This window comes from Pipistrellus kuhlii, unplaced genomic scaffold (assembly GCF_014108245.1).
Source record: "Pipistrellus kuhlii isolate mPipKuh1 unplaced genomic scaffold, mPipKuh1.p scaffold_m20_p_134, whole genome shotgun sequence".
Taxonomy (NCBI): domain Eukaryota; kingdom Metazoa; phylum Chordata; class Mammalia; order Chiroptera; family Vespertilionidae; genus Pipistrellus; species Pipistrellus kuhlii.
The window spans coordinates 92,685-109,945 of record NW_023425443.1 but is presented as its reverse complement, the minus strand read 5'-3'; the positions used below and the strand labels follow the sequence as shown (position 1 = coordinate 109,945).

Here is a 17,261-nt window from a genome sequence, read left to right as displayed (position 1 = left end):
CCCATCATCCATCCTTCCATCCACCCACCCACCCATCTATCCATCCATCCACCATCCATCCATCCATCCATCCACCCACCCATCCATCCACCCATCCATTCATCATCCATGCTTCCTTCCATCCATCCATCCATCCTTCCTTTGTTCCATCCATCCATCCACCCATCAATTCATCATCCATCCTTCCATCCATCCATCCATCCACCCACCCATCCATCCATCCATCCATCCATCCATCCATCCATTCATCCACCCATCCATCCATCCATTCTTTAGCCGAGGTCTAAAGGTTGGAGGGGGAGGAGTGTGGGACTGGGATCGTCCAAGCAGAGGGGAGAGTAAAGAGGGGCGCACAGGTCATCCTGGGGAACCTAAAAGTCCCTGGAGGGCCTGGAAGCAGTCCTTTAAAAAATTATATATATATATATATATATATATATATATATATATATATATTTTTTTTTTTTTTAATATATAATATATATATATATTATTGATTTTTTTACAGAGAGTAAGAGAGAGGGACAGAGAGTCAGAAACATCAATGAGAGAGAAACATCGATCAGCTGCCTCTTGCATGCCCCCTACTGGGGATGTGCCCGCAACCAAGGCACATGCCCTTGACCGAAATCGAACCTGGGACCTTTCAGTCCGCAGGCCGACGCTCTATCCACTGAGCAACACCGGCCAGGCCTGGAAACAAGTTCTTTTTATTGTCGCATTCCGTTTCCACAGTTTGCGAGGGAGCTGACGAATGAATGGGTGAAGGGATGACAGGGACAGAAGGACCGGGTAGGACACCGTCATTCACAGCACAGCCTGCCACCGGAAAACAGCTACAGCCTCAGCCTCAGGTCTCCTTGCCCAGGCGTGGCCCCCGTTCCCTCCACAGCGCCCGGGGTGGCACTCGGCACCCTGCCTGTAGTCCTCCTGGGCGTCCGCCCACAGGGGCTGGTCTTGTTGACCCACACGGCCCGCCGCCCAGCCACCCAGCAGACTGAGCTGGTCCGTGCGGGAGGCAAGCACAGCTCAGAGGCGGTGGGAGGGAGCGGGTGGCGTGGAGGGTGAGTCACAGGCGAGTCGGATGCCAGAGCCGGTTGGCAGGAGAGGCCTGAAGCCGAGGGGAGTCCACACCTGCCGGGGGCATGTGGCGGGCAGGGCTGGAGACGGGCTGGGGCTGGCAGAGGTGAGCGAGGGCGCGGGTGCAGGAGCGTCGGGGAGGAGCCTGGGGCGGGCCTGTGACCCGGGGAGGAGGCACTCTCTGGCTGCCCTGAGGTTCTGGCCTGCACCTGCCAGGTCACGCCACACCCCGGCCTTCCAAAAGAGACGCCCGCCCAACCAGCTGCTGTGGCTCAGTGGTGAGCGTCCACCTAGGAACCAGGAGGCCAGGGTTCGATTCCCGGTCAGGGCACAGGCCCCGGTTGCGGGCTCCATCCCCAGTGGGGGGCGTGCAGGAGGCAGCCGGTCCGTGATTCTCTCTCCTCCTGGATGTTTCTCTCTCTCCCATGCCCTTCATCTCTGAGATCAATAAAAAAAATTTATATTAAAACAAAGAGAAAGAGACACCCACACGGGACAGCTCATGGCTTCTTGGCTGCATGTGTGCCTGAGTGTTGGGGTTCAGCTCCCGAGACACACTCACTCCGGGGGGCGGGGGCTCCCTTTTCTCTTTTGTTCTCGATACATTTTTATTTTTTATTTTATTTTAAAAAATATATTCTAATTTTCCAGAGAGAGGAAGAGAGAGGGATAGAGAGCCAAAAACATCGATGAGAGAGAACCATCGATCCGTTGCCTCCTGCACACCCACCACTTGGGGATGTCCCTGCAACCAAGGTACATGCCCTTGACCCCGGAATTGAACCTGGGACCCTTCAATCCGCAGGCCGACGCTCTATCCACTGAGCTACACCGGTTTCGGCTTGATATATTTTTATTGATGTCAGAGAGGAAGGGAGAGAGGAAGGACATCCATGATGAGAGGGGATCATGGATTGGCTGCCTCCTGCGCGCCCCACACTGGGGATGTGCCCGCAACCCGGGCCTGTGCCCTGACTGGGAATTGAACTGTGAACTCCTGGTTCCTAGGTTGATCCTCAACCATTGAACCACACCGGCTGGGTGGCCTCGTCTCTGCACACCCCAGGGCCCCTCGTCTGCGTTTGGCATTGCTCCCGCACGCCCTTCGGTCCAGGACCCCCAGGCAGCGGGTCTGGATCCGGCCGGAGGGGCCAAGAGGTGTCACCTGCTGCCGCGATGCGTCTCAGTGTCAGCGCCCGCCTCCCTGGCCTGGCGCCTGGCCAGCCGCAGCGCCCGGATCCAGGCCACTCGACCTGCTGCCGGCGGACACGGCCACGCCTCGCCTGTGACCTCACCGGTGGCCTCGCCCGCCGGCCGGGGCCGAGGCAGGAGGACTGGCTGGCTTTGTGCTCCGTGAGGTTGGAGTCCGCTGCTCTGTCCACCTCTCCCTCCTCAGTAGCTGGCGCAAGGCTCTGGGGCACGCATGTCCGACTCAAAGGCTAAACAGGAGCCACATACATGGAGCGGCCAGAGGAGGATGATCTCTGAACGCATGAGAATCTGGCCACTCAGTGTGTGTGTGTGTGTGTGTGTGTGTGTGTGTGTGTATATATATATACATACATACACCCCCTACTCAGGCGTCCTCAAACTTTTTAAAGTGGGGGCCAGATCACGGTCCCTCAGAGAGCTGGAGGGCCGGACTATATGAACTACTAATTCCTACTGTAACACCTCGGCTGCGCTCACTGCCCAAAAAACCTGGCGGGCCGGATCAGACTCCTCTGCGGGCCGCATGTGGCCCGCGGGCCGTAGTTTGAAGACCCCTGCTACTTGGTGGAGCCCCCAACCTGGGCATGTGCCCTTGACCAAGATTGGAACGGTGACCTCCTGGTTCCTAAGTCGATGTTCAACCACTAAGACACGCTGGCCGTGCTGGGACATCATTTTTAAAAAAATATATTTTATTGATTTTTCACAGAGAGGAAGGAGAGGGATAGAGAGTTAGAAACATCGATAAGAGAGAGAACATCGACCAGCTGCCTCCTGCACACCCCCCACTGGGGATGTGCCCGAAACCAATGTACATGCCCTTGACCGGAATCGAACCTGGGACCTTTGGTCCGCAGGCCGATGCTCTATCCACTGAGCCACACCGGTCTCGGCTGGGACATCATTTTAATTGAATTTTATTGATTTCAGAGAGGAAGGGAGAGGCGGAGAGAGAAACAGAGACATCAATGATGAGAGAGAATCATGGATCGGCTGCCTCCTGCATGCCCCACAGTGGGGATTGAGTCCGCAACCGAGGCCTGTGCCCTTGAATGGACTCGAATACGGGACCTTTCAGTCCGCAGGCCGACGCTCTATCCACTGGGCCACACTGGCTAGGGGCTTTACGATGACATTTCTGAGCCTCGGGCCTGGCAACTCCTGTGGGCTCTGCCCCCTCGCCCTCCCAGCTATACCCACATGCTTGTGTGTGTTCCTGTGGGTGCATTCTGGGATTGCTGAGCCCCCCCCTGAGTGACCGGGAGGCCCCGTGCCACCGTGTCCCCCAGCTCCGATGTTCCCCCTTGGGAGGCAAGACGGGGGACCACAGGGCGGTTGCACCCAGCATTTCTGAAGCCTCCTGTCCAGGCTGGGCGCCCGGGCGGCCCTGTCTGCCAGGGACTCCGAGCTGCTTGCCAGTGGGCTGGAGTGTCCTTTCCCACTGAGCTATTGCAACAGACCGGCTGCTTTTAGCCGCGACTGGATCAGATAGCGGATCCGATAACGTGTGATGACCGTTCGCCCGTGGCTTCATTTGGGGCTGGACCTAGCGCCAAGCACTCTGCACGAGCTGTCTTCCGATGGATCAAGCTGGCAAAGGGGGTATCATGCCGCTTTAAGACAAGATATTGGAGCACAGCCCGGCCGGTGTGGTTCAGTGGTTGAGCATGGATAGCTATGTATGAACCTAGAAACCAGGAGGTGACGGTTCGATTCCCGGTCAGGGCACAGGCCCGGATTGTGGGCTCGATCCTCAGTGGGGGGCGTGCAGGAGGCAGCTGATCCATGATTCTCTCTCCTCATTGATGTTTCTATCTCTCTTTCCCTTCTCCTTCCACTCTGAAATCAATAAAAAAAAAAAAAATAAAAAAAAAAAAATATATATATATATATATATATATATTTAAATAAAAAATATATATACATACCTATACTTTAAAAAAAAAGAATCAACCAAGAATCATAAGTGGAACAACAAATCTCTCTAAAATCAATAAATATTTTTTAAAAGAATCTATTATGTTTTTTTAAAAAATATATTGTATTGATTTTTTTTTACAGAGAGAAAGGGAGAGGGATAGAGAGTTAGAAACATTGATGAGAGAGACACATCCATCAGCTGCCTCCTGCACACCCCGTTACTGTGTGTTTCTGTGGGATGTGCCCGCAACCAGTGTACACGCCCTTGACCGGAATCGAACCCGGGACCCTTCAGTCCGCAGGCTGACGCTCTATCCACTGAGCCAAACTGGTCAGGGCTTAAAAAAGAATCTGAGCCGAAACCGGTTTGGCTCAATGGATAGAGCGTCGGCTTGGGGACTGAAAGGTCCCGGGTTCGATTCCGGTCAAGGGCATGTACCTTGGCTGCGGGCATATCCCCAGTAGGGGGTGTGCAAGAGGCAGCTGATCGATGACTCTCTCTCATCGATGTTTCTAACCCTCTATCTCCCTTCCTCTCTGTAAAAAATCAATAAAATATATTGAGAAAAAAAAAGAATCTGAATAAAAATCAATTCTATTGTAAATAAAATCCATAAGAAAATCCTCATCTCCTTGCCAGTTGGCGACGATCTTCCTGATGTTCACCCCCCTGAACCCTCATTAAACCCCTAATGCCCCTCCCACCCTGCTCTGGGGCCACCTGAGCCACCCTCCCAACAGGGTGAACCCCCACGCACCTGTCCAGTCTGTCCTCCTCAGATCTGAGCTCCCAGCGGCTCTGGGCATTGCTGACCCCTGGCTTCCAGGACTCCGTGTTCTCATTCCTCCCACTTCTGTCTCCTCCGCCTTCCTTCTCCTTGAACTCCCAAGCTGGCCTGGGTCCTCCCTCTGCTGTGCTCACGCCCTCATCAGCCTCCTGGCTTTAAGTATCATTTCTGGGATGATGCGTCCCCAAATGTCCTCACACACCCAAGGCCTCTGCCCTGACCCTCGTCTTATCATCAAGGATGCGTGATCATCTCCAACTCTCCCTCCCCCTCCCCCCCATCTATCAGAAAACCAGTGGGTCCGCCTTCCAAACTACACCGAGTGGCCAGATGATGATGATGATCTCTGGACGCATAATAACCTGGCCACTTGGCATATATCCTATAGAATAAAAGGCTCATATGCAAATGGTCCCCTGGACCAGGAGTTCAATCAGCAGGCAGGCCGGCCGACCGCCCGTGTCCCCTCCCCCTGGCCAGGCTGGCTGGATCCCACCCATGCACGAATTCATGCACTGGACCTCTAATACACACACACACACACAAACACACACACACACACACACACACACACATATATATATATATATATATATATATATATATAGACACACAGAGTGGCCAGATGATGATCTATGCATGCATAATAACCTGGCCACTCCGTGTCTATCCTATAGAATAAAAGGCTAATATGCAAATTGTCCCCTCGACCAGGAGTTCGACCAGCAGGCAGGCCAGCCAACTGCCCATGTCCCCTCCCCCTGGCCAGGCTGGCTGGACCCAGACATGCACAAATTTATGCACCGGCCTCACACACACACACACACACACACACACACACACACACGCACACACTGAATGGCCAGGTTATTATGCGTTCAGAGATGATCATCATCTGGCCACTCCGTGTGTATCCAGATGTGACCGCTCCTCCCTGGCTCCAGGGCCATCACCCGGGTCCGAGTCGCTGCTGTCGTACTTCCTGTCTTGTCCATCTGCTCACCACACGGCAGCCAGAACGATCCTTCCAAACCTACGTCGGAGCCAGGCCAGCGTGGCTCAGTGATTGAGCATTGGCTTCTGAGCCACACGAGGTCACTGTTTGAGTCCTGGTCAGGGCACGTGAATGTTATCAGTATCAGCGTATCAGTCCCTGATGCTATTAGATGGCTAGCTTGCAAGGTCAGACAGTTAAGTTTATCTTTTTTAGTATTTAAAGTAAAACAGTTTTCTTTTCTTTTTTTGCAGAATAAGGGACTATCTAAAAATAACAGAGTTTACAATGACAGTTAATAGGGCAAGGGACTATCTCTAACCATAGCAGAGAGTCTCAAACAGCAGTTTTTATACCAGGCAGAGGTTACTCTGCTTCACCAGCAGACGTAGCCACACGGGCTGCTGCCAATTACCAAGAAAGGGTTTGTTACGCCATAACTGGTGTGGCTCAGTGGATGGAGCATCGGCCTGAGGACTGGGGGGGGTCCCGGGTTCGATTCTGGTCAAGGGCATGGACCTTGGTTGCGGGCACATCCCCAATAGAGGGTGTGCAGGAGGTGGCTGGTTTGATGTTTCTCTCTCATCGATGTTTCTAGCTCTCTATCCCTCTCCCTTCCTCTCTGTAAAAAATCAATAAAATATATTAAGAAAGGAAGGAAGGAAGGAAGGAAGGAAGGAAGGAAGGAAGGAAGGAAGAAAGAAAGAAAGAAAGAAAGAAAGAAAGAGAGAGAGAGAAAGAAAAAAAGGGCTTGTTTGCCCGGCCAGCATGGCCTAGTGGTTGAGCATAGACTTGTGTATCAGGAAGTTAGGGTTCGATTCCCTGAGAGGGCACATGCTCATATTGTGGGCTCCATCCCCAGTGTAGGGCATGCAGGAGGGAGCCAATCCATTATTATTATTTTTTAAATATATTTTATTGATTTTGTACAGAGAGGAAGGGAGAGAGATAGAGAGCTAGAAACATCGATGAGAGAGAGTCATCGATCAGCAGCCTCCTGCACCCCCCCACTGGGGATATGCCCGCAACCCACAACCAAGGTACATGCCCTTGACCGGAATCGAACCCGGGACCCTTCAGTCCCCAAGCCGATGCTCTATCCATTGAGCCACACCGGCTTCGGCACAAAGCTGTCTCTTCCTCTGTATCTCCCCCATGAGAGCAATACCTCCGTCCTGGCGGGGGGTCTTCTGTTTTGCTCACGGACATTCCCCGAACGCACAGGAGAGCGAAACCCAGCAGGCCGGGCCTTGCTCACGGTCACCAAGACCGAGGAGCGCCAGGAAGCCCCGGTGGAAATTCTAAATCCCTTCCTTATCGTCTCCCACCCAGAGGCCAGGGGACAGGAACCAGCTGAACGGACCCCGGGCTGCAGGATTGTTGCCAGAATCCGCAGAACGCACCCAATGGTTACAACCCGCCACTGCCTTTCCTCCTCGGGGTTCTCCGATGGCTCCCCACTTCCCTTAGGCAAAGCCAAGCACTGAATTTAGTTCCTTCTTTTTTTTTAAAAGAAATATATATTTTTTATTGATTTTTTACAGAGAGGAAGGGAGAGGGATAGAAAGCTAGAAACATGGATGAGAGAGAAACATCGATCAGCTGCCTCCTGCACACCTCCCTCCCCCTCCCCGGAGATGTGCCCGCAACCAGTGTACATGCCCTTGAGCGGAATCGAACCTGGGACCCTTCAGTCCACAGACTGACGCTCTATTCACTGAGCCAAACTGGTTTAGACCCTTCTTTCTTTTTTATTTTATTTTTATTTATTTAATATTATTTTCTTCTTTTTAAAAAAATATATATTTTATTGATTTTGCACAGAGAGGGAGGGAGAGAGATAAAGAGTTAGAAACATCCATGAGAGAGAGTCATCGATCAGCTGCCTCTTGCACACCCCATACTGGGACCTTTCAGTCCCTAAGCTGACGGTCTATCCATTGAGCCAAACCGGTTTCGGCCCTTCTTTCTTTTTTAACTAGAGGCCTGGTGCACGAATTTGTGCACAGGTGGGATGTCCGGCTGGCAGGATCCAGCTGGCCTGCCCCTATTGGGGCCGATTGGGGGCGGGGCTAGCCATAGGGAGGGGCTTTGGGCTGTTGGCCAGCAGGCCCTGCTCCCTGTTAGAACTTACGGGTGGAACTCCCAGTCAAGGGGACAATTTGCGTATTAGCCTTTTATTATATAGGATTTAGTTCTTTAGACCTGGAGTCATTGAGGCTAAAAGCATCCCTCATCTCCATTACACTAAGCTGGCCTCTGTATCAAAAATGACATTCATTGGGCAAAATCCTGTTTTGTTGAGTTTGCTATAATTTGTGGGCTTTCAATTCAAAGTGGAATGCCCTTTAAAAACACCCTTTCTGGCCAAAACCGGTTTGGCTCAGTGGATAGAACTTCGGTCTGCGGACTGAAGGGTCCCAGGTTCGATTCCGGTCAAGGGCATGGACCTGGGTTGCGAGCACATCTCCAGTGGGGGGTGTGCAGGAGGCAGCTGGTCGATGTTTCTCTCTCATCGACGTTTCTCGCGCTCTCTCTCTCTCTTCCTTCCTCTCTGTGGAAAATCAATAAAATTTATTAAAAAAAAATATATATATATATATAAAAACACCCTTTCTGCCCTCGCTGGTGTTGCTCAGTGGTTAGAGCATGGGCTCAAGGGTCCCAGGTTCGATTCTGGTCAAGGGCACATGCCCAGGGTTTTGGGCATGATCCCAATAGGGAGATGTGCAGAAGGCAGCTGATCCATGATTCCCTCTCATCATTGATGTTTCTCTCTCTCCCTCTTCCTTCCTCTCTGAAATCAATAAAAATATATTTACATATATATTAATATATATTTAAAAAAACACAAAGGGGACTTGTGGTAAGCTGAAGGGTGATTGCCCAGGGCCTACACATAATGAAAGTGTGTTTTTATTTTACTTTATTATTTTTAAAAATATATTTTTATTTATGTCAGAGAGGAAGGGAGAGGGAGAGAGAAACATCAATGATGAGAGGGGATCATTGATCGGCTGCCTCCTGCATGCCCCCCACTGGGGATCAAGCCCACAACCAGGGCCTGTGCCCTGACCTCCTTCCTGGTTGATAGGTCGAAGCTCCACCACTGAGCAAGCCAGCCCGACCCCCTTGTATGCCCTGGGTTCAACTTTGACCCCTTAAGTCCTGACCACGCCCCTGGAGCATCTGTCAATCAAAACTGGAAATGCCTATTTTAGCCTGTAGAGCAGAGCAGGAAGATGCTGCGTTAGGTTCCCCGCAGGGCAAAGCGCAAGCTGCCTCCTCCGAACCGGACCAAGCCGACCGAATCTCTCTCCCCAAGTGAGACCCACCCAAGGGCGAGGGCGGTGAGAGACTCCATCACAGCGTACCATTCCCAGGGACGCCCCAAAGCTCAGAAAATCAGGATAACCCTAACTGGTGTGGCTCAGTGGGTAGAGCGTCGGCCTGCGGACTCAGGGGTCCAGGGTTCGATTCCGATCAAGGGCATGTACATTGGTTGCGGGCACATCCCCAGTGGGGTGTGTGTGTGTGTGTGTGTGTGTGTGTGCAGGAGGCAGCTGGTCGATGTTTCTCTCTCCTCCATGTTTCTAACTCTCTATCCCTCTCCTTCCGTCTCTGTGAAAAAATCAATAAAATATATATTTTTTTAAAAGAAAATCAAGATAAACAGCACAGTTTGATGCTATATTTTTAAATGAGCAAAACGGATGCAAAAAAAAAAAAATCACCACGAGCAAAACCTGAAACTTTAACCATAAAGGCTTCCTCGGGACCCGGCCCGCCTCCTACCTTACAGCCCAGCCGAACCGCTGCCCCGCAGTACCAGCAGGAAAAATGATCTCCACCTCGACCTTGCCCTTGCACTTGTAGCTGGTGCTGGACTTCAGCCCGAAGGCGGGGGCGCTCCGGGGAGCCAGTGTCCTCCACCCCGCACCCCGAACCCCGCTCGGCTGCGGGGATGCAGGGGCCGCGCTGCAGGGAACCGGGGCGGAGGGCGCGGGGGGAGAGGGGGTGCTTGGCGGTGAGTGTGCGGCTCGAGCACGCACGCGCAGTCCCCGGAGGGATCTTGGCTCGGGCCCGGGCGGCGTGCCCGCCCCCTCCAGGCCGCACCCCGACCTCGGACTTTGCACGGCCCAGGAGCACCCCAGGGCTGCAAGCCTCTGGGCTTGCTCACTGGGATTCCCTCTTGCACAACCAGCAGCTGGAGCGCGACTCTTCCGGAGCCTCCGCCCCGCAGAGGAACATGCCGGACACGGCGCGGGGGGCGGCGGAGCCCGCTGCCTCTCCTCCTCCTCCTCCTCCTCAGCCCCTTCCACGGGCCGCGAGACCCCAGAAACCGCGCCCCACAGCCTGGACCGGGCCAGGCCGACCGCGGCGGGAGGTCAGGGGAGGCCAAGGCGGAACAGCACCCGGCGGAGGAGGCGGGGTCTCCACAGGTCCCGCCTTCCCCGGGACGCAGCCAATCGCTACGCGCCCCGAGTCGCGGCCCCGCCCCCGGCACCGGGCCTGCGAGCCGCCTGGCCGGTAATAATTAAGCAGCGAGGGGCGGGGCGACGCGTCAGCGCCGGGTGCCGGCCAATCAGGAGCACTTCCCGTGTCGCGTCACAGGCCGAGCAACCAAACAGAAAAGTTTACTAAACAGCGGACGAGAGGCCGGCGGCGGCGGCGGCGGCGACGGGACCTGTGAGCGAGCGCGGTTCGTCGGCCTCACCTGTCCTCCTTCACCCGCGGCGACCGGCGGCGGGCAGCGCGTCCGGCGGAGAGGGCCGCCGCCAGGTGAGGCGCGGTGCGGAGCGAGCGGCCGGGGCGGCGCCGGTCCCTCCCCTCCCCCTTCCCCGTGAGGCGCGGCCCGGCCCGGCCCGGCCGGAAGCGGCCGGAGGGCGGCAGGTGGCGGCCGGGCGGCCGTGCGGGCCGCGGAGGGCCGAGGCCGAGGCCCAGGGTCTCGGGGCGCGGGGTGTGGAACCCCCTCCCGCCGCGGCCGGGTTCCGGGGCAGTTGGCGGGCGGCGGTCCCGGGGCGTCCGGGTGCCCCGAGCGCCCGGGCCGCCTGCCCTTCCGGGACCTGCCACCTGCCGCGCCCGCCGCCGCCGCCGCCGCCGCCGCCGCCGCCGGGAAGGGGCCGGAGTTTGGTCGCGCTCCAGGGGGGGGGGGGGGTCAAGAGGAGGGTCAGACCCAAAGTTTGTGCATTTTCTCTCCCTTCCGCCCCCCCCCCCTTTTCGACCGAGGAACTTTCGGGGTCCCGTGGACACGGGAGCGACTTTGAACTTGATTTCGAACCGCTCGCTGCGGGGGGAGAAAGGCCGCGCGCGGGCGACGGGCCGTCGTGATTTGTTTGTATTTTGTGTGTGTGTGTGTGTGTGTGTGTTTTATCTATTTATTTTTTCACGATTCGGGAGTCTCGTCGACCTGCCCCACAGCGAGGACATTTGTATGTGGATCCGCGTCCCCGCCCCCCCCACCCCCCCGCCGTCCACGCTTTGCATGGCTCCCCTTCCCAAAATCCGGGAATAGATTTTATCTTTTTTAAAAAATATATATATTTTATTGATTTTGTTTTACAGAGAGGAAGAGAGAGAAATAGTTAGAAACATCGATGAGAGAGAATCATCGATCAGCTGTCTTCCTGCACACCCCCTACCGGATGTGCCCACAACCAAGGTCCATGCCCTTGACCAGAATCGAACCCGGGACCTTTCAGTCCGCAGGTCGATGCTCTATCCACTGAGCAAAACCGGTTTCGGCTGTGTTTTGTTTTTAATTAAAGGGTAGTTGGCGCCCTGGCCGGTGTGGCTCAGTGGATAGAAGGGTCCTGGGTTTGATTCCAGGTCAGGGCAGATGCCAGGGTTGCGGGCTCCATCCCCAGTGGGGGGGCGTGCAGGAGGCAGCTGATGGATGTTTCTCTCTCATCGATGTTTCTAATTCTCTATCCTGGCCTTCCTCTCTGTAAAAAATCAATAAAAATATATTTTAAAAAATAAGGTGTAGTTGACACGTGATATTAGTCTCGGGGGTGCAACTCGGTATCGCTACGCGTTTTAGATCCAAGAGGCCACTGAACCCCAAAGACCACTGAACCCCAAAGACCACAGAAGTTTGGGTGTTAAGGTTGGTTATGTAACCATTATGTGGCCCCTCTTTTATTTTTAGGGTGCTCTCGCCTGCCCAGGTCCTCAGGGTCTGTGCTTCAAGCGGGGGGAAAGTTTTAGATGAACGTTGAAATTTCCCCAAATTTAAAAATTTCTCAACATCTGCCTTTGCAAGGGCTTTCTTTCGGTCGTTACTGCTGGGTGTTGGTGGACTCAGGAAACATGAACATTTTATTTTATTTTTATTTTTAAAATATATTTTATTGACGTTTTACAGAGAGGAAGGGAGAGGGATAGAGAGTTAGAAACATAGATGAGAGAGAAACATCCATCAGCTGCCTCCTGCACACCCCCCACTGGGGATGTGCCCGCAACCAAGGTCCATGCCCTTGACCGGAATTGAATCGGGGACCTTGCAGTTGCAGGTCAGCACTCTATCCACTGAGCCACACCTGTTATGGCATGAACATTTAAAAAAAAAGAAAAGAAAATGACAGTAGCTCTAGGAATGCAGTGGAGATGATTGATTGCCTAATAAAACCTGTTGCATACATTTATCAGAGAGAAACAAAACGGAAATATGTTTAAGGCAAAGCGCGTGGATCCCAAAGGTACAAGAATTAATTTTAGGTGCTGGTGGACTATTATCTTTGTTTTTGTTTTTTCATAGATTTTGTTGTTGTTGTTGTTGTTGATTGTGGAGAGGGAGGGAGAGAGAATCATGGATCGGCTGCCTCCTGCATGCCCCCTAGTGGGGATGGAGCCCTTAGTCTGCAGGCTGACACTCTGTATCCACTGAGCCACACCGCCTGAGGCTGTGGACTATTACCATGATTGTGGTGAGAATTTCCTCATGTCCAAACTGATCACACCTCCCATAGGAAGTGGGTGCAGTTTATTATGTGTGAGTTATACCTTCAGAAAGCTGAAAAAAGGTATGCAAATATATATATATATATATATATATATATATATATATATATGTATGTGTATATATATATATATTTATATGTGTGTGTGTGTGTGTGTGTGTGTGTGTGTGTGTGTGTATATATGGCCCATCGGTGTGACTCCGTGGGGTGGAGCTTGGCCTCTATTAACTGAAGGGTCCGGGTTCGACTCCAGGTCAGGGTGCATTCCAGGAAGCAACCCATAGGTGTTTCTCTGTCTCTCTTCTCCCTCTTCTCTCTAAAATCAATGAAAACGGCCAAAACCGGTTTGGCTCAGTGGATAGAGTGTCAGCCTGCAGTCTCAAGGATCCCGGGTTGGATTCCGGTCAAGGGCATGTTTGTTGGTTGCGGGCACATCTGTGCAGGAGGCAGCTGATCGATGATTCTCTCCCATCGATGTTTCTAACTCTCTATCCCTATCCCTTCCTCTCTGTAAAAAATCAATAAAATATATTTTAAAAATAAATAAATAATAAATAAAATCAATGAAAACGTGTCTTTAGGTGAGGATTATGGAAATATATTCCTTTTGTGTGTGTGTGTGTGTGTGTGTGTGTGTGTATATATATATATATATTATGGTTAATAGGTGTTTACTATAGCACAAAAGACGACTGTGTAACACAATACGGTTTAAAGAGGTAGAACTTAGTAAAAATCCATGACTCCTCCCCCAAACCTCGACCTGGAGGGTGACCAAAACATGCGTCTGTTTACGTGTTTCTTACCCGTCCGCGCGTCTCCCCGCCCAGGTCTAGTCTGGTTGGTTTTGTGTTTATCATTCCCTTGCCTTTAAAAAAACACACACAAAAAACCCCACAAAAATAGTTTCATGCCATAATATTGGTATGTTTCTCAGTTTGCCTTTTCTTCTGGGCTTTATCAAAATAGCATGTGATCCTAGTCTCTTCATTTCATCGCCGTACAGTCCTGTCTTCATCTCTCGTCTCTCCTGGGCATTTCGATGACGTGTGGCTTTGTTTTGTTTTTTATTTTGTTTTGCTGTCAACAGCTGTCCCCTCTGAACAAACATTTCTTGTTTCTTGAACTCCTGGTGCCCCAGAGCAGGCGTGTAGATTGCATGCCAAAGTTTCTGTTCATCAGCAATGACACAGATTGAAATGCTGGAAGTAAAATCAATTAAACACACGAAAAAACTTGAGGGTTCTCTCTTACGTTCTCGTGGGTGATGGCGTAGCCATAATGATTCGTTCCTATGGTTTGAGCATGTGCATGAGAAACGAGGATTTTTTTAAAATATATTTTTTATTGATTTCAGAAAGGAAGTGTGTGAGAGATAGATAAAAACACCCAGGATTCTCATCATGGATCGGCTGCCTCCTGCACGTCCCCACTGGGTGGGATTCGAGCCCGCAACCTGGGCATGTGCCCTCGGCCGGAATAGAACCTGGGACCATTTAGTCCCCAGGCTCTATCCACTGAGCCACACCAGCCAGGGCAAACCAGGATTTCTTGTTCATCTGTGTGCGATGGCTCCTTCTCCTTTGAAATCGCATTGTGAGATGTCTGGCAGTAGGTGTGACCTCCTTTCAGTGTAACCTGGCCAGTGTGGCTCTGTCGGAGCGTCTGCCCCTTACACCAGCGGGGTATGAGTTGATTTGTCTGGGCGTATCGGCGAAGCTAGCAATGGGTGTTTCTCTTTTGCATGGATGTGGGGGTCCCCCCCCCCCCCCATCTCCCTTGCCTCCCTTCCTAAAAAAGGAAGGAAAAAAAAGTAAAGTAGAAAAAAACCACTCGACAGTATGTGACATAAGTCACTCTGGCTGCGTTCCCCTCGCCCTTTGTGCAAATTATTACCGTCACACCCAGAAGATGCTCTGGGTCTGGTGCCAGACGCCACAATAAAGCAAGGAGTGCAATAGATCCACTCATAATCTTTTTTTGGTTTGTTTGTTGCTGGTGGAGGATCTTGCCTTCGGTTAAAAAAAAAAGAAGAAAAAAAAGGAACTTTTGTGCAGCACAGAGAAAGCGGGGTGCAATAAAGCGAGGTGCGCCTGCCCTCAAAACATCTCCCTGTGCCCCAGCAGGCTCGGGTGAAAACGGCCGTCCCAGTGTCTCCCTCGGGTTGTGCAGACCGAGGCCACGGGGAGCACCTGTCACCTGGCGGGCCGCGGCGAAGGTACTGGGCGAGTCCTCCGGGGGGCGGTCCGCGGTGGGTGTTCATCAGATGTTTGCTCACCACACACCGAGTCCTCCTTACTTCCTGACCTGGGCCTGGGAGTGCCCCACGGGGAGTCTGTCTGTTTATCATGCTCAGGGCAGTGACAGGACAAGCTGGGCAGCAGCATTCATTTCCTGAAAGTGGTGTGTGTGTGTGTGTGTAACAGGAGTTTGCGTATAGCTTTGAATAATCTTTTTATTTGAAGGCATAGGCATAGAGATTAGTTGAATTTTTAAAAAAATCTTTTTTACTGTGTATGTAGTTTGCAGACAGATAATCAGGATGCTTTATTTGGAAGGGCTGTTTTGTTCTGTCTTTTAAGACATATACATATATATATATATATCCCTACCCAGTTTGCTCAGAGGATAGAGCATTGGCCTGCGGACTGAAGGGTCCCAGGTGCCATCCCCGTCAAGGGCACATGCCCAGGTTGTGGGCTCAATCCCTAGTGTGGGGCGTGCAGGAGGCAGCCTATCAATGACTCTCATCATTGATGTTTCTATCTCTTCCTTCCTTTCTGAAATCAATAAAAGTATATTTAAAATAAAATAAAAAGTCCTATCTAATAAAAGAGTAATATGCAAATTGACCATCACTCCAACAAACAAGATGGCTGCCCCCATGTGGTCAAAGATTCTGCCCCCATGTGGACACAAGATGGCCACCACAAGATGGCCAGCAGGGGAGGACAGTTGGGAGGGACCAGGCCTGCAAGTGAGGGCAGTTGGGGGCGATCAAGCCGGCAGGGGAGGGCAGTTAGGGGTGACCAGGGCAGCAGAGGAGGGAAGTTGGGGGCAAACAGGCTGGCAGCTGCAGGGGAGTGGTTAGGGGGTGATAATGCTGGCAGGCAGAAGTGGTTAGGGCAATCAGGAAGGCAGGCAGGCAGTAGTTGGAAGCCAGCAGTCCTGGATTGTGAGAGGGATGTCCGACTGCCCGTTAGGCCCAATCCCACTGGGGGTCCCAGATTGGAGAGGGTGCAGGCTGGGCTGCTCTAGTGTATATATATTTTTATTGATTTCAGAGAGGAAGGCAGAGGGGGAGAGAGAAACATGAATGATTAGAGAGATTCATGGATGGGCTATGCCCCCTCCTGGGTGGGTATCGAGCCTGAAACCCCGTCTTATGCCCTGACCAGGACCGAATGTTGACCTCCTGGTTCCTAGGTCGAGGCTCCACCACTGAGCCACACCGGCTGGGCTTTGTTCTGCTTTTTAACAACTTCTTTTTTGGATTTGATTATAAAGACAATGTGCTTTGGGTTTGGAGGTTTAAAAAACAAACTCGAAGAAGGAATGGAAAGTTAGAGTAAATAACCATTGTCAGTGTTTTGGCATGTATACCCCCAGCCTTCCTGTTTGTGTGTATTCTCCATCTCCTAACCCAGTTGAATTCCACACAGGATCGGGCTGCCTCCCCCTTCAAAGCTTATCCCAAATAGGATCCATCTCCATAGACAAAATAAAATTTAACTTTTTACTGACTCTAGGCCAGGAGTTTCTGCAGTGGCTCATAGGCGTTCAGAGGTTTGATGAATGAGTAAGCTTGTTTGTGAACTTGGAATCCTATTGTGTAGTCATCAGGGAATGTCACCTGTTTGACTTGAGCTTTTCAAAATTGTGTTTTGTTTTTGTTTTTTTAAAAATATATTTTATTGATTTTTTTACAGAGAGAAAGAGAGAAGGATAGAGAGCTAGAAACAGCGATGAGAATCATCGATCAGCTGCCTCCTGCACGCCCCCTACTGGGGATGTGCCCACAACTAAGGTACATGCCCTTGACCAGAATCGAACCTGGGACCTTTCAGTATGCAGGCCGACGCTCTATCCATTGAGCCACACCGGTTTCGGCTCAAAATTGTGTTTGTAACTATAATTTTTAAAAAAAATTTCTATGACGAGGAAAGCTTTTATTTGAAAGCAAGTGACCCACTCGTTTATCTTCTTGATTCTTTCCTCACTTGGGCTCTAAGGAGAGAGAAGGGACCTAAAGTCTGCCAGGCCGTTTCCTGTCATTTTTCTGTGCCTGGCAGCTGACTTGGGCAT

The 17,261-nt window shown here is 51.9% G+C and overlaps 1 protein-coding gene and 1 long non-coding RNA gene across 7 annotated transcripts in view; one reads left to right on the top strand and one right to left on the bottom strand.

Annotated features, from left to right (window-relative positions):
* Window positions 1-713: 713 nt before the first annotated feature.
* Window positions 714-10,475, bottom strand: LOC123652274. The gene is made up of 2 exons (XR_006741507.1): window positions 9,790-10,475; window positions 714-819 (listed from the first exon to the last, which is right to left on the bottom strand). It is a non-coding gene; the product is annotated as an uncharacterized LOC123652274 (long non-coding RNA).
* A 141-nt stretch (window positions 10,476-10,616) lies between these two features.
* ZFAND6 (zinc finger AN1-type containing 6) overlaps window positions 10,617-17,261 on the top strand; it is a 40,866-nt gene continuing 34,221 nt past the window's right edge. The window contains exon 1 of one of the 6 annotated variants that reach the window (XM_045581114.1): window positions 10,617-10,786. The gene's annotated coding sequence lies outside the window, so the exon portion shown is untranslated. The remainder of the gene's footprint in view (window positions 10,787-17,261) is intronic. The other 5 variants (XM_036436309.2, XM_036436308.2, XM_036436311.2 and 2 more) reach the window with 5 other exon arrangements.